This window comes from Microtus ochrogaster, linkage group LG5 (assembly GCF_000317375.1).
Source record: "Microtus ochrogaster isolate Prairie Vole_2 linkage group LG5, MicOch1.0, whole genome shotgun sequence".
In the NCBI taxonomy this organism is placed as follows: domain Eukaryota; kingdom Metazoa; phylum Chordata; class Mammalia; order Rodentia; family Cricetidae; genus Microtus; species Microtus ochrogaster.
The window spans coordinates 34,361,189-34,382,518 of record NC_022031.1 but is presented as its reverse complement, the minus strand read 5'-3'; the positions used below and the strand labels follow the sequence as shown (position 1 = coordinate 34,382,518).

Sequence of the window (21,330 nt, the reverse complement as noted above, 5' to 3'; positions counted from 1 at the left end):
AGGGTTCCTGGAGAAGAGCTGACCACCGGGAAGAGCTAGGAGTGGAGGTATGAGACCGGGCGGGGAGACAGGAGAAGGTAAAATAGACTTGAGGCCTCGGTTAACTGGAAAGGAGGTACGATGTCACCATGCTTCTCATTCTGGTAACCCCTGGTGCGGGCTCGCCTCTAGTTTTCGCCTGTGGCCTGTGGCCGCGATCGTGAAGCTGGGCGTGCGTGTTGGGGCGCGCGCGCGGGGGTGTGCGTGTGAGCGGTGCGTGTGAGCCGGGCGTGTGTGCGCGCAGTCCGCGCGCTGAGTGTGGCCGCCGGGACCCAGCAGCCCGCCGCCCGCCCGGTGTCCCTCCTTTCCAGCTATTCAGCCTCCTCACCGGTCTTCCCATCATCCGCCCCTAACCCATTACGACCTCCACTCAAAGTTTCCTTGGCAGAGACGCCTGGGCGCAGCGGCTGGAGCCAAGACGCCGCGGTGGAGGGCGATCCTCGGCGTGGCTCTACTGCCTGCTCCGCACAGAACCCGCCCGAGCGCAGGTTTTCCTACTTGGCGGGAGCAGGGGGAGGGGTGCAGTGGAGAGAGTCAGAAGAAGCCTAGGCTCTTGACAGAATACACAGCTTGGCTGCCCAACGCATTTGTGGGGTCACAGAAGAAAACTGGATCTGCAGCCAAGTTGCCTGAGCAGGAACAGGGGAGGTTTCCACTGCCACCGAGGTTGTCCCTGTCTCCGTCACAACAGGCATGAGGGTTAAACCAGAGATGCCTTGACTGCCAGGGCTTTAGGATCCAACATTTCCTCCCTGGCCCCTGTGAAAGAAAACGCCGAGAGAGCTCAGACGGGGGGGCGCCTGGAAGGAGACCCCGGACTCCAGTAAGCTTCATCCTCCTTGGCTTTGGATTTTAAGGACACGAAGGGACACCAACAGCATCTCAAGGTAAGAGACGACAAACCCGCTACTTGAATCTCCAGAGAGAATAACTTAAAATACATTTGGGGGGGGTACGGTGGGGGTTAAGGCAAGTTACGCGGAACCCCCTGGCTGTTGCCACGCAGCTGCACAACCCGCGCGAATGGCTCCGGGCAGGCAAGTGGAGGACCAGCCAGTGCAGATGGTTGAGATCCAGGCGGCATAAGGGAGTGTCCTGTCCTCACACTTCTGGATACCTATTGGGAATTGCATCTGGGGCTGGTTCCTCTGACCAGGTTGATTTACATCTGGGCTTGGCCCCTGTTTTGCTTTTATTTTCTATTCTGGAGAGGTTTTTCCTTAGCCCCGTACACCCATTCCCTCTTTGCGATAGGGAGCTGTAGGCCCTGGTCAGGAAGTAGATTGGGTGGCTGGCGAGGCTGGAGTAGGCGGGCGGGATGCGGGGATCTGGGAGTCCACGCGGCCACCGAGTCCGCTCCCTGCAGCCGGCGTCGGAGCCCGGGCGCAGCGGGTCGGCTGCGTTTCGCTTGGCCTCCGCTAGAGGCTCCCAGCGGGCTCGGCAGAGCGGGTGGGTGTGGGGGCGCCGGGCGACAGAGGGGCAGCTCGAGCAGATAGCGTGCCCGCCGGGTGGCCGAGGCGGCGCTGCAGAGGGGGGGTCCAACTTGGACGGGTCGGTGGACTTGAGCCCGAGTCTCCGTGCTCCTGCTAGCTTGACGCCCCGTCGCCGGGACCCGAGCCGGAATCCAGGCTGTGCTCTAGAAAGCTGTGCTGGGATCCAGAGCCACTTCGGGGAGGCAACAATAGTCAGCGCTCTGAGGGCAGCCCAGGAGGTAAAGCCTATCTCTACTTCCAACCCTACTCCTGGTCTAGGGAAATTCTCTGGGCTGGTATTCAGTTGGCACCCAGGGAAGGATGGGGGTAATCTGTGAGGTCCCTGTCTGCTGTTCCTTTCCTTCTTCTCTCTGACGTTCTGGGGTCTGTGCCTTCGAACTAATTCCTGTTTCCCCTGCTACTCTGGACAATTGCTTCCTTTAAGGGCAAGTTTTGGTTGTGTTTATTTTTAATAATTTTTTTTCTTAATTTTTTTTGTTGTTGGTGGTGATGGTGTGTGCAGGATAGCTTTCTGTCACTCACTGCTAGGAGCTCAGCAAGGCGATCTGCTAGGTCCCCTCTGAGCCGCAGTGGACCCTGAGTGCAGGACTCAAGGGATGGGGTGTGGTGACAAAAGAGAGAACCACACCCTCTGCCTTTCCTCCCCCTTCCTCTTCACCTGCTGGTGGAGTCGCCCCATTCAGCATTTTACTGAGCTCCTTGCCCTAGGGACTGACTCTGAGAACAGAGCAGAGCTGCTGAATGACTTGGAGACCGGAAGAAAAGATGAGTAGGAAGTCATGGCCAGAATATCATGGGGCAGAACGAGGGTGAAGTTGAGGCTCCTGGGGAGGTGTGTGTGTGGGGGGGAGGGGGGTTGGGAAATAGCTTTGAGTTCAGATTATTTGATGAAGCAAGGCTTTCCACATTTCACAGTGCTCCTGACATTTTCCAGTATGTTCAATGCACTAACAAATATCTCTGCTAAGTACTGACTTGGCCATGGCGGCCACTGGATATGTTTGATTGTTGTATATAACCCACAGAAAAGTAAATGGATATTTAGAATATTGTGCATACTTCAAAAGATTACTGTGTGTCTGCCACAATGCTAGAGATTCATTTTCCAGTGTGCTGTGGAGAGTTGGGGCTTCTCACATGTGGTCATTTTCTACTCTAACTCAATTTTAGAGTGCACTAAGGGTGGTTGTTACACCTCTCCTGATATTAACCCTCTAACAAAATAACACTCCAGAAAGAAAAAAAATAGCTTGATCATTGTATGTTCTTGGAATAATAAATAAAAGCCAAGATCTAGCAGTTATGATATACCAGGACACACTGTGAAAATGAGAGGAAAACCTGATTTTCAGAACTGAGAAGCCATGGTTAACGTTTTTTTAAAGACATCTTTGTATGGGTGCTCTCACCATCTTTATTAGTGTATATTACTTGCAATGCCTCTGAAGTGTGAGGCAGACAAAACGGAAGCACTTCCTGATGCTGAAAGCCAGCATATGCATTGGGATAGTACCAGGTATTTTCACCTTAAAGTTCTCAAGTGGAGCAACTGACTGTTGATGATGAAATGGTTTAGTTAGCATTCGTGTGGAAGACATCCGTTATTTACCCATTGATAAATCTATATAGGGAAGTTAATTTTTCATACAATAGCTGTATTTTAATGTCAATGGAGGATAGAAAAAATATTGATGCTTTATATTACAGACTGTTACACACCATCATCTAGAGAGCGTCTATATTGTTTTTCAGGGGAGGCAAGATTAAATACCTTACCAGGGTCCCAGGAAAATAGCCAGTTCTTAAAATACACTGTCCTTAGAAATTCTGTGACAAACACAATGATTGTTACCAGTCTACATAGTTACCTGCATATACAGATACACAGCATGTATTTGTAGAATTAACCGAAAAAAGTGAAATTTAGGGTTCAGTTGATTTCTGAAACACATTTAAGGTAACAGATCTTTTTTATATTAAAAATCATGTTAGAGGTCTAAAATATTTTGTGTTTCATAAAATTTTATTGAATCAAACAAGTGACTCTGCTTTGCAATCTCGAATTAAGTTTTGAGGCACCATCTCTAAAATATTTTCTCCCTAGTGCAGGCAGTTTTAGAAAGGACCAAATATTGAACTCTTCCAGGGATGCTTTGGAGCCCAAAATGGCCTGGGTCCTATGAAACTTCACATGTAGAATCAGAACTGATAGGAAGTTGTCACAAATTAATTGGCTTGATGCTTCAATTAAAAACTGATTATGATCTGGCTCTGGTAGTCATTACGGTGGATTTCCTTTGGTCTCCAGATATTCTGGGAAAGGACTCTAGGTGGAAATGTTTTCCCGCAGTACAGGGAGAAGTGGTCGCTATATGCAGACAGGCTTGGCAATAACTGATTCTCCAGTCTGGCTTGCTTTTTATCCACAAGGCAGCATGTTAGATGGAAAAGAAAATCAATTTTCTGATTTTATATGAACACTCCCCCCCATTTAAAAAAAAAAGGCCTCACACTAACCTTTTTATGATTTTGATGAGACGATATGTTAGCAAGCCACATCCTTTAATGATTGAGAGGCTACTTCAGCATCACAAGCTTTAAGAACTGGTTAGACAAAAAACAGTACATACCATAAACTGTGTATTACATATGAATTTGTAAACCATATTTGATAATCAGATAAAGTAGAACACTACAGACAGGTGAAATTTCAGGGCTCAGCCTTACCTCTCTCATTGTATTCACCTTTGTGATTTCCTTTCCTTTTTTTGTTTTTTTGTTTTTGTTTTTGTTTCTTTTTTATGTTCATTTAAGAATGTTTCTATCTTCCTTTAATTTATTTTCTTCAGAATAAAATCATTATGAGGTATTTTACTATTAGTAGCTCTTAATCCATTTTTACATAGGTGCCAGTCGCTTGGATGTCTCCTTCATTGGGCAGCGACCACTTTGGAAAGGAAGGATGAGTAATAGTGGGGACGAATGGGCTGCTGTGGACCTTTGGTGTTTCTGCTTCCAGTGACTTTCCTCACAATAACCAACTATGCCTTGTTAATCATGAGCAGATTGCTCTTGCAGGGGCCCCTGCTCTGAAATTACTCTGAAATTACCTTTGGGAAACATTAATTCCAACCAAGTTAATATATATATTCATACACACATCTTCGTGGTACCTATAACTTTATCTTTGTGTATGCTTAATATGACACAGGTTCCAACTGTGATTTCTTCCATTAAAATTATGAAAGTTATTCAATATCCATAAATACTTTTATAGTAGTTAGCTTCTGGACTGTTGGTTCAGTAGCTTAATCTATAACATTAAACTCAAGCTTCTTCTAGCATCTTAGTTTTTACAGTAGACCTAGCCATAAGAAATCAGATGTCCCCCTTGTCCTGTTTCATTTTAGTGATTTCAGCACCAGGAATGTTAGTTATTTATTTCTTTTGTCTAGTGACAAAATTAGCAAGAAACTAGTAGATATTAATGAATTCTGGATTTGAATAAAATTTTGAAACTTCATTGGCATACTTATGTGATCTTTGATAAATCAAGAAGACCATTAGGATTTGTAATTGGAATAGAGTTTTATTGTAGAGTATCATTTTAAGATGCGTTACATTTTTTTTAATGCTGTGGAACATTTATTTTAATGATACAAAGATATGCTGCATTTTTTTAAATGTTGCATTTGTTTAACTCTGTGAAGCTGTGTTACTTTACCTGCCTAAAACACCTGATTGGTCTAATAAAGAGATAAGTGGCCAATAGCAAGGCAGGATAAAGGATAGATAGGACTGGCAGGCAAAGAGAATAAATAGAGGGAAAAAAAGAGAGAAAGAAAGAGAGATCAAGGTAGGAGAAAAGAAGGGTACAGCCTCCCAGCCACACAACTAGATGCGGAGTAAGAGTGAAAGTAGGATTACAAATTAAGAAAAGAAAAGAGCCCAGAGGCAAAGGCAGATGGGGTAATTTAAGTTAAGAAAAGCTCACTAGAAACAGACAAAGCTACAGGTGGTCATTTATAAGAAAGAATAATATTCTCTGTGTGATTTATTTGGGAGCTGGGTGGCAGGTCTCCCAAAGGATCCAAAGAGCCAAAGAGTAAAACTCAACAACACATTTTGCTATGTTTCTTAGTTACCTTCATTGATTAATATTAATCTCAGCTCTGTTTATTAGCTGTAACTGTATGTCAGATATCATTTTCTTCTTTTCAGCTTTGGATTCACTGTCAATATGAGTTTATTTTCATTATAAAGTGAGTAAGACTAAATTGAAGCCTAGAGGTCTACAGTAGAGAACAAATTGCATTTAGTTTCAGATAATAGAACATAATAGCAATCTTTCCACGAAGAGGGAGTTATCATCTTCACAAAATTAATAACCAAATTTCAGCATCACAGAAATAGACATAGACATTTACAATTCCTGGCATGTTTCGGCTCTAGATGTGGCGCTACAGAGTTGGTGAAGTGCATTCTAAATTGCACTGCATAAGAGGACCTGGTATTTTCATACAGTTTCATTCTAATATAAACTATGGTTAGCTCTAAGCCATCTACCTAGTAGCCGGCACAAAAGGAAAAGCTAAGCGAATTCTAGAAAGAACATCCCCATTGTCTCAGAGTGTGGGTGTACCCCTCGTGGTCCTGAGTTCCTTGCTCGTGCTCCCCCTCCTTCTGCTCCTGATTTGGACCTTGAGATTTCTGTCCGGTGCTCCAATTTGGGTCTCTGTCTCTGTCTCCTTTCATTGCCTGATGAAGGTTAATATTCAGGGGGATGCCTATATGTTTGTCTTTGGATTCACCTTCTTATTTAGCTTCTCTAGGATTGCGAATTATAAGCTCACTGTCCTTTAATTATGGCTAGAAACCAAATATGAGTGAGTACATCCCATGTTCCTCTTTTTGGGTCTGGCTTACCTCACTCAGGATAGTGTTTTCTATTTCCATCCATTTGTACGCAAACTTCAAGAAGTCCTTGTTTTTTACTGCTGAGTAGTACTCTAATATGTATATATTCCATACTTTCTTTATCCATTCTTCTATTGAAGGGCATCTAGGTTGTTTCCAGGTTCTGGCTATTACGAACAATGCTGCTATGAACATAGTTGAGCATATACTTTTGTTGTATGATGGGGCCTCTCTTGGGTATATTCCCAAGAGTGGTATTGCTGGGTCCAGGGGTAGGTTGATCCCGAATTTCCTGAGGAACCACCACACTGCTTTCCAGAGTGGTTGCACAAGTTTGCATTCCCACCAGCAATGGATGAGTGTACCCCTTTCTCCACACCCTCTCCAGCACAGGCTATCACTGGTGTTTTTCATTTTAGCCATTCGGGAATTCACCAAGGCCAGCTGGCCTGAGTCTGAAAAAGCATGGGATAAAACCGGACTTGCTGAACATAGCGGACAATGAGGTCTACTGAGAACTCAAGAACAAGGGCAATGGGTTTTGATCCTACTGCACATACTGGCTTTGGGGGAGCCTAGGTAGTTTGGATGCTCAACTTACTAAACCTGGATGGAGGTGGGCGGTTCTTGGACTTCCCACAGGTCAGGGAACCCTGATGGCTCTTCAAGCTGATGAGGGAGAGGGACTTGATCGGGGGAGGGGGAGGGAAATGGGAGGCGGTGGCGGGGAGGAGGCAGAAATCCTCAATAAATAAATAAATTAAAAAAAAAAAGCTAAGCGAACAAAGTGTATTGCTCCTGGTGTTTCCTGGGAGTCACAAAGATTGCCTCTTGGGGAATGCCAAGATATAAAACAGTGGGCTCCAATGCTCAAAAAGGAGGTGTTTTTATCATCCTAACATTTTTTGCTGTACTTGAGTCACAAATGGACACACATTCTTATATAATTCTCTCACCCTGCAAAGGCACAAGCATATGCATGCATATGGGGGAGGGGAAAGATAGTGGTTTCTGTAAAGATAAATGATGACTAGAACCTGCTCATTCAGCTTGTGGTTATGGTTTACATATAGTTTCTTTTATGTAATTTCACTTGTAGGTAGTCACAAAACCATAGCCTTGTCCTCAGTTGGTTTCATTTATATTAATTAATATTTGAAAAGATGTTAATATTAACATGATGTCTATTTTATTACTTGGCATTTAAGGTATATATGATTTTTCACTGTTTATTTCAAATATACATATAATATGTTTCGGTCAAATTACTCTCATTCTGCCCTCTTTAATTTCACACACATCTCTCTCACTTTTTCTTCCTAAATTCATGTGCTCTTTGTTTGCTTGCTTCAACCCACTGAGTCCTTTTAGTGCTACCTGTATGTGCGTGGGTATGGAGCTATCTACTGCAGCATAAGTGGTTAAGTCCCAAATGCCTAAAAGAAACTGGTCCTTCTTCCTCTAGCAACTATCACTTGTCATTAGCTCCTCAGAAGAGGTGCGACTTCATGAGACCTTCCTCCATCCATCCTGGTATTTTGGAATGCTTGATTGGGCAAGCCTCAAACATGCGGTCTCAACCTTTATGAGTCTACATGCGGAATAGTCCTTGACATGTCTGGGAAATGGGGTTTTGGTGCAGGCAACTGTTCCCTCTGACGGTCTTCTTTCTTTCTGTCCCCTCTTCTCGTTATCTCTGATTCTGCAAGGGCTTGGGGAGTGTTTTTATAGACACCTAATTTAGATTTGAATATTCCAGTCTATTAGTATTTGCATGTTGACTAGGAAACTAGAAATGGACAGTGAAAGAAGAACTTGTCACCCTTGGGTATGCAAATATGAATACACATATCAAGAGATGTAGAGTTAGCATCAGATTATGGGAGAGAACATGGAACATGTGTCTTTCTGAGTCTGTGTTCTCTTGCTATGACTGATTAATTCTAGCTCCATTGATTTATCTACGGGTAATATACCTTCATTTTCTTAAAGCTAAACAACAATTCATTGTGCATATGAACCATACTTTTATTATCTATTCCATCTTTGTTGGGTATTTAGGCTGTTTCCACTTTCTGGATATTGCAAATATAGTATTGTTAAACATAGTTGAGTAGTCATCTTTGTAGTAGGATCTGTAGACCTTTGGGGACATGCCCAGAAGTGGTAGAGCTGGATCATATGCTAAATCTATTTCTAGATTTGGGGAACTCAACTCTGATTGTATGAGTTTGCCCTCCCAACAACAGTAATGAAGTGTCTTTGAAGTGTCTGTTGTCATTTTAAATCATATAATCTTGTTTAATAGAGAAAACAAGTTGATAAGAACCAAGTAGACTACCATCAAGTTAAGAAAATACTTGCTAAGTATCTGTTATTTACAAAGACTAGTTAAATATTTAATAAGTTAAAGCTTGATAATCATTTTGATATCTACAAGTCTCTACCAAATAAAACAAATAAGCAAGAAACAAAAATGGAAGGTTGTGTCACCAGGTAATTAAGAGTAGGATGATATAAGAGTATTCTGTAAAAGTTTTGTAGAGGGTTGTCTAAGTTAGGCTTTCTACTGTTGTGACTTAATACATGACCAAAAAGCATGTTGAGGAGGAAAGGTTTTATTCATCTTACACTTCCACATTTCTATACATTATTGAAGAAGTCATGAAAGAAACCCAAACACAGCAGGAACCTGCAGGCAAGAGCTGATACAGAGGCCTCGGAGGATTTTGCTCACTGGCTTGTTCCCAATGGCTTGCTCAGCCTGCTTTCTTATGGAACACAGGACCACAAGGCTAGGATGGTACCAACCACAGTGGGTTGACCTTCTCTCATTGAACACTAATTGAGAAAATGCCTTACAGCTAGATATAATGGAGGGATATTCTCAACTGAGGCTCCTTCTTCTAGCTTGTGTCAAGTTGACACAAAACCAGACAGTAGAAAGGCTTTATTGAGAGGACTAATATGGGGTATAATTTAAATCCATGCCCTTAATAATAATCTTAGCAGTGCAAGTAAACTCAGTAATAAGACTGAAGAATTGGGAACTTTGAAAACTTTATATATGACTATTATTTTTACATTATTTCCATCCCTCAATTTCCCCTACAGCTCCTCCTGTGTTTCCCAGGCCATCTTAAATTCATGACCTCTTTAATAGTTATCTTTACCGATTATTGTTACACACACACACACATATTATACACAAACACAACCTACTGAATCAGTTACTATTTATGTGCCCTACTAGTTTTATTTCAGTTTGTCACAAGCTATTGTCATTTTGAAAAATGGAACTTCAGTTGAGAAAATGCCCACTAAATTTGCCCTGTAGGCAACCACGTGGAATACTTTCTTAGTTGATGTCTGATGTGACAGGGAAAGTTCCCTGTGGGTGGTGCCACATATAGACTGGTGCCACATATAGACTGGTGGGGCAGGACACTGTAAGAAGGCAGACTGAGCAAGTGTAAGAGCAAGTCACCAAGTTGCTTTCCTCCAGGGCTACTCTATCAGCTTCTGCCTCCAGGTTCCTGCCCTGTTTGTGTTGCTGCTTTAACTTCCTGTAGTGATTGACTAGGATGTGGCACTATAAGCTGAAGTAAATACTTTTGTCCACAACTGATTTTCTTTATTATTATTATTATTATTATTATTATTATTAAAAATTTTCACCTCCTCCCCTCCTCCCATTTACCTCCCCCATTCCCCCACTTCCCCTCCCTCTCCCTCTCTAGTCCAAAGAGCAGTCAGGGTTCCCTGCCCTATGTGAAGTCCAAGGTCCTCACCCCTCTATCCAGGTCTAGGAAGGTGAGCATCCAAACAGACTAGGCTCCCACAAAGCCAGTACATCCAATAGGATCAAAACCCAGTGCCATTGTCCTTGGCTTCTCCGTCAGCACTCATTGTCTGCCATGTTCACAGAGTCCGGTTTGATCCCATGCTCCATCAGTCCCATATTTTAATCATAGTGTTTCATCACAGCACTAGAAACTTCAAGTAAGATAGTGTTGCTCCTCTGAACATGTGTTCAGGGCTAACCCTTGGGCCTGGGTAACCTATCAGAGAGCTTGCCCATGGAGAAAACTGATTCTTCAGTTGAAGAATAGACATTGATTGGTTTTGGTTCTTGGGATGGGTCCTTGTACGATTTCTCCATCCACAAAGGGATATCAGTAAATGCTTTATATACTTACATAGTAGCAATGTCCTCAGAAAAACTACGCTTGTTAGTGTGATTGGAATGATTGGATTTCTTGTTCATGCTATTGAAAAACATTTTTCTGTTGTTGTTTGGTTAGCAATAGCAATGCAAATAATAATATGAAACACGGGTACACATGTTGGTTGTGGATGCTTCCTCTTGGATCTTTTCAAAGAGTAACTTTAATTATTTGTCCTATTACTAATGCTTTGAATATACTCCATCAAAACATTCCTTATTAGTATTGTCTGATATATCTTAAATATTATCTGCAAACATTAAGGCCCATATTAGATTATTTCAAACATGGTTTACATAGTTAATTTTAATTTTGCTGTAAAACCCATTCTCCCTAACTAAATTAGTGGGTACATTGTCTCTTTCTTTCTTTTCAGACTTGTTGATTACAATCACTGGGGAGCATTCTAACCCATATTTCTCTGTTAGTGATGGATGTTTGTGGGAGCTGAAGTTACAAGGAAACATTTGCATATATGGTTGGTTCTGCTTTTATCATTCCCTTTATAAGAAGTTGAATAAATCCGCAATAGAAATGTCGGCTGTCTGAGAAACTATGATAAAGACATGTTATATTTTGTATTATACTCAAATGAAGTGTGTATAAGATTAAACTAAATGTGAAATGATAAAAATTCTGCTATTTGCAGGTGGTTATGTAGCGTATAAAATACTCAGGTTTCAGTAAATATTGCAAAGAGGCAGACTGCATGCGTGTCCTACAAAGGCTGTAACTTCTGGTTCTGACACTCATTCTTATGCCCAAATCCCATTCTGACTGGAGATTGTATGGACGGTGGAAGAATGAAGCTAAAAGCATTGTTCACTCATTGAAAACAAAAGAGGTTTCAGTGATTGATGAACAGCTCAAGGGAAGGTGTGAGGTTTGATTCAATAGAAATTAATGGTTTCAGATTAAAGCTGTAGAATATGGATGATCACCAGATGTTCTGTCAGGAGAGATGGCAGAAAATTATGGAAGTTATTTGCATTTTGGAGGAGAGCGGGATAAAGCATATACCTCTCCTGTAGCTCTCCTTTATAAAGAATAAAGTGCATAGGTACTCCAACTATACTGATTGCTTTATGAGTAAAGTGGTAATGAATTTAGTTAATAATTTATACTTAAGATTTACATTTGGAACAGTATTCAGAATTGAAATAATGTAGAACTTGTTAATAAAACAACTCAATATTTTTACATATATCCCCAAGGCATTGTACTCTGATATTCCTTGATATAAAAACGACATTCCTATATCAAGGGGAAATTTATATTCATTCTTTGAAAACTAGCCTAGTGGCACCAGAAAACCATTGATGCTTCAAACAAACAGAAAATTTATTTTTAATGTTTGTCTTATATAAGTATACTTAATGGTATTATTGTTATTACTAACTGTGTTAATTGACCTGTATACCCTGCTAAGGCATGTGATTCAGGAAGGTAAGAATTCTATTTTATTTATTATCATAAAAAAACCTACTGTTAAAAGTATTTCTCTTTCTATCTTGATTTTACAATGATTGATTTGATTTTAAAAAGATGGAGTTTTAAATTCTATATAAAACCACATTGATTATTTTTCTGATTGGTAAAGCTTGTGTATATTAAATAAAACTTAAAGATTTGATTTCAAATTCTGACTTTGCCACTGATTGCTATTCACTGAACTTCATGTCTAATGTAATCTCCAGAGGTGTTACTTTCCTAAGATATAAAATAAGGAACATAGACATTCCTGTCCGGTGTACTCTACGTGAAGATGCTAATCTTGGGGCAGGACATTGGTATAAAGTAAAATTCTATACTTAGTACTTATATGAAAGAATTTGTTCTTATTTTAGGTTCATAAATAAAGATCAATAACAAAAACTTAAGTGTCATTATGTGTGATACTTTGTAAAACTAAATGGAAATTTTGCACAGAAAAGCAACAGCAAAGAAACAAACCTTAAATGTTTATTTTGGGATACTTCCTTTGCCTTTAAATAACATAAATTCTCCAAATTTCAATAAGATTTTATTTTACTGGTTATGTAACAAGAATAACAATATAAACTAGATGGGTACCATGTAAAGATTCAGAGAGTAATATTTATTCATTTGTCTCTGTACAGATTGGGAATTATTAAGGAAACCTTAGATTCTGTGTGACTACCAGATTTATCCTGTTTCAAATTACAACCAATCTGAAATAATAATCAGTACTTCTATATAGAATATTGATATCTTCAAGAATGTCCTAATTTTTTCAAAAATCCTTTCTGTTTCACTAGCAGGGGTAAAAGTATAATCGAAGCTCATAGCTCAGACAGTTCCTGATTTAATGGCTGCTTTCTTCTTGAGAGAATCACCATTACTGTGTCCTGATGGTAAAGGGGTTGTCACTCTGTGCCAGAATCTAGTTTGTAGGAAATAAATTATGTTTTACTCCTCTGCCTAGCATTCTTATTTGGCAATCTTAAAAAGCCTAATAAAATTTTCCGCCATTCATTTGCCATGATGGAGCATTGTCCAAGATGTTTTTGACTTACACCAGTTTCTCACAGAATTTTTATGTCTAATTTTGTTTGTATGTGTCTTGGAGAAATTCTTGGTAGTTTAGTAGGATTGTAACCTGTCTTTCCATTGTAGCAATAGCCACGTACCTTACGGCTTCCATGAATCTTCAGGCTGTTTGTGTTATTTCCCTGAGTTTTCTGAAGGGATCCCTATAGTTTTGCTTTGCTTTGGATTCATTTTGAAAGACTGTTTCCTCCATTACTTTTTCTTTGATTTTATATTTCTCTGTAGTTCATCATTTCTAAGTTTTTATACGTGTGCTTAAAAACTGACTCTGGAGACAGTCTTTCTAAGTAGTCCAGGCTAACCTTGAACTTGGTAATGGCAAACTGATTACTGTGTCAGCCATATGTGCTTCCAATTTAAAGAAATTTGATTTCTTTGCCTCCTCATTAATTCAAGGATATATGATATGGCTACATATTTTATTCATCATAAATCTTTGCAATCATATTTTATTTACTTAGAAAATCCAATTTTTGCCTTGATTTGTGCTAGTTTTCATATAGTATACTTTCTTTTATATATCATTCATCTGATAAATCCTAAAAGTTCATCAAGCTTAGTTACAACCAGACTTTGCAGTCTCATGTACTTGGGGAAAGGGAATACGGTTGGTCTCCTCAGTACTCTCCAGTTGTCTCCCGTAATTTCTGCTGATGTGGGAGTGTCATATATCAATCTGTTGATTTTATTGGTTAAGGAATAAAGAAACTGCCTAGGCCCCTTGATAGGCCAACCCTTAGGTGGGTGGAGTAAAAAGAACAGAATTCTGGGAGAAAGAAGCTGAGTCAGTGGGTCGCCATGATTCTCCTACTCCAGGCAGATGCAGGTTAACATCATTTCTGGTAAGCCAGCTTGTGGGCTACACAGATTAATAGAAATGGGTTAGATCAATATGTAAGAGCTAGCCAATAAGAGGTTGGAACTATTGGGGCCAGGCAGTGTTTAAAAGAATACAGTTTCCGTGTAATTATTTCGGGTATAAAGCTAGCCGTGCAGGCGGCCGGGTGCTGGGGACGCAGCCCCGCCGCTCCTAATTCAACATTCTGCACTGAACTTCTCTGATATAGAACCTCAGAAAACAAGAAAAGGTAAAACAGCAATCTGCCTGGCTTGACTGAAACACACTTCTGTCCTACTATTGCTCTGTCTTTGGTAAGTTCTCATTTCAAAGTGATCCTTTGTGTTTCTCAGGATAGTTTAGTACATGTGAATGCCATCGAACTTGTCTGGCTATATACTTCCTGGACATGTGGTGTAATTAAACTTCCTGGAAGTCTGTGTTCGTGAGGCCACATGACTAGTTCTAACCAATAAATTGTGAACAGACTAGCCATCACGGGAAGGTCTCAACAATCTTCTCTTTCATTCTGATATTGTAGTCAGTGACATTGATGGTCATCCCTTAGTTTGAGCCAATGAAATTTCAGTAAGAGACTCTAATTGACCTATACTAACCAAACATATAAGTTGTATAAGTAAAAAAATTAGTCTCCATGGTTTCAAGTAGTGAAGTTAAATAAGTACTTGTTATTGCATAATATGGTCCAGTGGAGCAGAAAAATACATGTATTTCACAGATGGCTTCATTACGACTTTTAACTACATTTTTTGTGGTCTAAGAAATGTATTTTCTTTTGGCTACTCACACAACATTTGTCTTCTAGTTCCTGTAAATCTGGAAATCTATCACATCTGTTGCCATTACTCCATTCCTGTGATCATTTTTCTTGAATGGAAGTTGAATCATCTCCCAGAGAGCATTTTCTTCCAAAATTATTACCTTCTTTGGTCTTCAAGAAATGTTCACAGAATCTGGCTTCTTTTAGGGAATGCTTATCCAGATCCTCTTTTGTCATTGTTATTTCAAGACTACACTTATTTTCTTTTAAGTGCAACTTATCACTGCCTTAAAATTTTGGGTGGCATGAAAAGATCCCTAAAAATACTGAAGAACTCCCTACAGCATTGATTGTGAAAAAGAAAATCTGTTACATAGCTTAGACATTAATTGCTGTGTTTCTCAAGCTCGAATAGATCTTAACGCTTTATATTTGAAGTGAGAATATGACAATGGTGGGATTTATAACATAAGCAGATCCCTCTAATCCATAATAACTTAACTCCTAAACTTCAAATGGAACTAGATTATAAAACTAGATTTGAGCATCTTTCATAAATTCTGTGTAGATAAACCAGAACTTTCATTAAATATGTGGTATCTGATACCTATTGATCCTAGGCTGTAGATCTCAGCAGAACCTGTCTTGTAAATGGCTGTTGCAGATTGTATTCCAGAGGGTTATTAGAATGTAATGTGTACCATTGTGCAGTTTCACCATGCTCATAAAATGAATTAAGAATAGGCTTTTCTACAATTGCAATCCCAGTTTTCTTAAAGAAATTTCTGATGACTTGCTTGATGTTCTAGTCTATTATTATTATTATTATTATTATTATTATTATTATTATTGCTGTAGTCAATATGATCCATACATAACTGGTTTAAATTCACTCAGTTCTTATTTAAGGCTACTTGGGATATTTCTACCCATGGTGCAAAATGGGATTAATTAATGAAACTTTAAAAATGTGTTTCTTCGCCGGGCGATGGTGGCGCACGCCTTTAATCCCAGCACTTGGGAGGCAGAGGCAGGCGGATCTCTGTGAGTTCGAGACCAGCCTGGTCTTACAGAGCTAGTGCCAGGACAGGCTCCAAAGCCATGGAGAAACCCTGTCTCGAAAAACCAAAAAAAAAAAAAAAAAATGTGTTTCTTCTTTCATCATTCAGACGACTCATGCTAACACACTTGCTGGCATTTTATACATAGATTTCCATTGGATTTATTTGACTTCAACAATTATTGATTCAGTTTTCAGAATGAACACATGAATAATAATACAAAACATTCCATTTCATGAAGGGAGATCAGAGAGATAATCCATTAGAACATATTGATAATGATAAATTATTACTTTCAACTTGTGTCCACTATAGAAATTTAAAGTTAATATAACATGGATAAAACTTACTATAACACAGAGATATTATATTTTGTGTTGGCAATTTAAGCAGGTTGATACTGCAAAGCATTCTGGTGTGTTTATGTATCATGGTAAATTTTCAAATATTATTTTCATATTTACAGTAGTCTTGTTATAGTCCTTTTTGTGACAAACATGATCAAAACAATCTGAATGGGAGTAAAGATTTCCATACACAGACTTTTGACTCAATTTCTTTTGACTGACTGTGATATGTTATTATTGATGAATTTGAGCAGTAGAATTATGTAATTAATTTAGACAGGAACATTTTATAATGCTATTATATGCTTGTTTGTCATATGGCTGATAAATGTGCAAAACTGCAATTTACTATCTGCCAATGAATTTTAGTTTTTTAAACTTCATGTTTATTAGAATCAGAGTATTTTTAGTATATAATCTCTGTATATAACTTTAGTATATAACTTTTCCCACTCAAATTATTTAACGTGTGATATTAACATTAAGTTGTTTAGAACATGATTAAGGTGGGTGTGCAAGAACCTATGTATGATATGAAATTGTGACAAATTAAATTCCCATATTTTAAAAATTAGTGAAAGTCATATTGAAGAATCTGACGAGCAGTTTGCTTCAATGTCAGTATGCTGGAAGTGAAGCTAAATCATCATGGGCAAAGCATCTATGGAATTGCTAGGAAAAGATTTGAGAATAGATGACAGAGAACACATGAAACCTTCTAATTTCGTTGTAAAACTGTTAAAGAACTCCTTGTCACCTGATGATCAGAGCAGACTTATTGCAGTAGAAGTAGGCAATGGAAAATTTTGTTTCTTTCCCTGGAGTTTAGAAAGAATAAGACTTATTACATGATTCTATTGGAGGAATCAAAGGCTAACGCCTGTCTGAAGCTGGAAATAGCAGAACTAATAAAATGAGCTCGAAGAGTGTCCTCTAAACTTCTTCTACCGGGTCAAATCTTGACTGGTAGGGAATGCAAGGTATTAGATATCAAAGAGGACACCAGGGTGAGAGGGCGTTAGAGAGGGGTTGTGTGCAGTGAAGAATGGCAGCGGTGGCTTTGAAGTGGAACACGAACAACAAGCAACCATGGTAGCACAGTCCAAATTGTGAGTGGTACAGAGGTGGATATTTGGCAATAGACCTGGGAGCATGGACTGTAGAGTTAATACAGTTTTCTCTGATGGAGCCAATATTTAATATAGCTAGTGCATAATTACTGGGTGTTATCTTTGCAGGCTTCTTCTATATTTCTTTGCTGTCTTTCTAGCTTTGTAGATGCCTGAAATAGCAAAGTCTATGTCAGAAAAAAAAACATGGAAGAGTGAGACAGAAAATGCTGGGAAGTCATTTGACTTCTATACCACTGTTACTCATATTTGACTTAGATTAGTTTCCAAGTCTGAGGCAGGGAAGAATTAAATTTAAATTCTATTATGAAGAAAGTGTTGGACATAAAAATAGACTTGTTATGAATACCTCAAAGATTCAAGGCCTTTGACTTTCAAGGGTTGAAATGAGAAGCAGAATAAAGTGAACTAAAACACAAAACAGAAAAGAATGTTTATAGATTTGCATTCCACTGTGTCAACACATCAAAACCTGTTATTTAAGATGAATTTATATATATTTACAAATTTTGTTTCACATTTTTTCATGATGTATAATAAGGGTTGAAACTTTAACAAAATAAATTAGCAATATTTGTCAGGGTGATATTCATGAAGCTGTTAATTTTTTTCCCTCAAAGAAACTCTAAAGGCAGGTTTTTGATATAAGAATATCAATTTGATTAACATATATAAAATCACCATTAATAATAACATAAACATTGCAAAAAATAAATCTATAAATAGGGTTCTTATTTCTTTTGTTCAAATCTGCTATATATTTTCATTTTGAATATTTTATCAAATCTATTAATTTTGTTTATATTTTCTAACTTTTTATGATGATTGTTTTACTTTCATAATTAGAAGACATAGTTTAAACTCAATGTTTAAACCATTTTGAGCATCAGTTACAGAGCTTTAAAACTGTCACACCACATGAAGTTTTTATGAACTATATTTTTCTGATGTCAGAATTTCAGGATCTAATTTTTTTCAGTAATAGAGGAAAAAATAAGACAGGGTCAGTTAACTTTTTAGTCAACATAAATCTTATATATCTTTCCAAATGCTTACTTAGTCATTATCCTTACATACCCCAGATATTTCTAAGTACAATCAACTGTGTGAACACAAAAGTTCTGTAAGTGAGGATTCAGACAAGTATGGATCAAATGTTTGGGAAAAAATTTCTTCTGAAGTGAATGTGTAGACATATGTTCTTCACTATTTTCTTAGCCACGCAGAACAACTATTTCCATTGTATGAGATCCTTGAAATATTTGAAAGATTATTGAAATTATATATTGTAGGCAGAATTTTTCTGTTCCCCAAACCACTTGCTCCCAAATAATTGGCATCCACTTCTCAAATAACTACACAGAGGATTATATTGATTATAAATGTTTATCGAAAAGCTCAGCATTTAAATAACTAACTCTTACACTAAAATTAACTCATATATCTCATCTATAGTTGGCCACGTGGATTGGTACCTTTTCTCAGCACTGCTTTCCTTTCCTGCTTTCTCTGTGCCTGCTGAAGACTCTCTGACTCTTCTTTCTTCCAGCATCCTTTGATTATCCCAACTATACTTTTTGCCCATCTATTAACCAATCAGCTTATATTAGTCAATAGAGTAATACATATTCATAGTATACAAAAGGATTATTCCACAGCTTTCCAACTTTTTTATAATTACAAGGGAGGTTTTTTTAAAATGAAGATGTGCTTAGTTTATGGACAAATATCAGAACATTCTATAAACGGTACTCGAGCCTCTGAAAACCCATGGAGTAGAGATTCTTGAATCATGCCCCAAGGAGAGCAGGGAAGAGTGAATTAGAGTGACTAAGCTAAGAGCTCTTTTCCTCACCGCAGCTCAATGTTGCAAGTACAGCAACACAAATCTGTGAAGCTGATGCTAAACAGACATACAGGAGGTGTTACAGTGTCACAGACACACAGCACGCAGCTACGGGGAGACCATAAGCTCATCGTATTTGACTTGAGATGTGAAAACCAATAATTTGGGCAAAGAAGTGAAGGGGAGGATGTTAAGTCTTGGAAATACTCTGAGATGACCATGAAGACTGGAGAGAATGTCAACATTAAGTGTGAGTTGAGGCTGTGTGGGTAAGGATGATTTGCCAGTAGACGGATGAGTGCTAAGTAGGTTGTAAGGATGTAAATTAGCTTTGTAGGATCCAGAGGGTCCAAAAAAAAAAAAAAGGCTGAATTCAGTGAGAATCAATGCAACTTAAGTCAGAAAATAAGTGGACCTAAATAAAAGTAGTAGTAATAGAAAAAGAGAGGTACGTGTTATTAACATGTTAGAATGTGAATAATGAGGGCAAGGAGTAGCATCAGAAAAAAATGGTGCTGATATGAATTTCTCATTAAACTCATTAAACTGAGATTCATGTATTTCATCTCTACTTGATTATCATAAGTCTTGCTTAAATTATATCATGGCTGAATTACTTTCTTGCTTACTCCAAGACTGAACTAATAAGAGTTGAATGTTCATAATAGTGGTAAATGTCTGGAATGTCTTTCTCTCCAAGAAATAATGGGTTTTATAAATGAATACATTTTCTATGTTAATGTTTAAAATCATGTAGAAGTTTTTTGCTTGTCAATTCCCTAATTTTTATTGCATCTGAGGGAGATGCTAACAGACAACCGTTCACTCCAGATAGGACACAACAAGAGAACAATGAAGTAATTGCACCAAAGTGTTGCCTGTGAGCCTGGATGTTTATTGAATTACTTCCATAGGAGATTCAAATGCAAGTGCTTTGGGTAAAGACCCATAAAAGCTGTATTCCTGGATCTCATTGCAAGATGTGCAGACAGCTTAACTGATAGGAGAGTCACTTTTTCTCAGCAATTGTTTCTGTACATAAAATCATGTAAGCCGGGCGATGGTGGCGCATGCCTTTAATCCCAGCACTCGAGAGGCAGAGGCAGGCGGATCTCTGTGAGTTCGAGACCAGCCTGGTGTACAGAGCTAGTGCCAGGACAGGCTCCAAAGCCACAGAGAAACCCTGTCTCGAAAAACCAAAAAAAAAAAAAAAAATAAAATAAAATAAAATAAAAATAAATAAATAAATAAATAAAACCATGTAGAATTCTTAAAATTTGTGAGATTTGTTTACGCCCTGACTGGTGTGGGTTTCATACACTTCCTGATCTTAGCGAGGTTCCCTCTTCTCCCTGGGACAGAATGTTCCAGTTTGGTGGCAATCACTATAAAATACATATATGAGACCTTATAAGAATTAACAAAATATGCTGTTTCTTGGCAAATAATAGAAAGTGAACATGTGTGGCAGAACATGGAGAGACAATTCTCTGAGTTATCCCAGAACCTGTAACAAGGTACCTTACAGTTAGACAACGCGACTGTATTTAAGACCATAAATGCCTCTGGTGTCAATACTCTGAAAAAGGCCGAGAATGCACAACCCTGGAAAAGAAGGTTTGTGTCAGAGGAGGGTTTGCAAGGTTCAGTCTATCAAAGTAGCATAAAATACAAACATTGTGCTGGTGCTTAACTGAATGGGGACAAATAAACACTATGTGATAATGAAAACATTCAGAGCACAGAGGACATTTCTGAACTGTTTTATTACCAGAATGTTGTTGTTTCCCAGGAATTGGATAAAACACTAATGGATTTTATCATTAAATTACTCTTTTCTGTGTGTATAAAGAGAGCCGATGTTTTGCTCTATTATTTCATTATGACTTGAGCCAATATGACTTCCATAGAAGGAGTCTCCATTTTAATAATGTAGACTAGAAGGGAAAAGAGCAGTAAAGACTATCAATGCACGTCTGTGTTTAAAAGAGCTGAGCCTGGGAGACAAATAGATCTGAAAATAAATAAATAAAAGTGCCTTTTTCTCAAGTGGTTGTGGCACACGCCTTTAATCCCAGCAT

General features: G+C 38.7%; 1 protein-coding gene across 2 annotated transcripts in view; it reads left to right on the top strand.

The window, feature by feature from the left end:
- Positions 1–285: 285 nt before the first annotated feature.
- Lingo2 (leucine rich repeat and Ig domain containing 2) overlaps positions 286–21,330 on the top strand; it is a 1,024,105-nt gene continuing 1,003,060 nt past the window's right edge. Inside the window, exon 1 of one of the 2 annotated variants that reach the window (XM_026786729.1) lies at positions 286–926. The gene's annotated coding sequence lies outside the window, so the exon portion shown is untranslated. Of the gene's footprint in view, positions 927–1,505; positions 1,751–21,330 lie in introns of those variants that run through there. The other variant, XM_026786730.1, reaches the window with a different exon arrangement.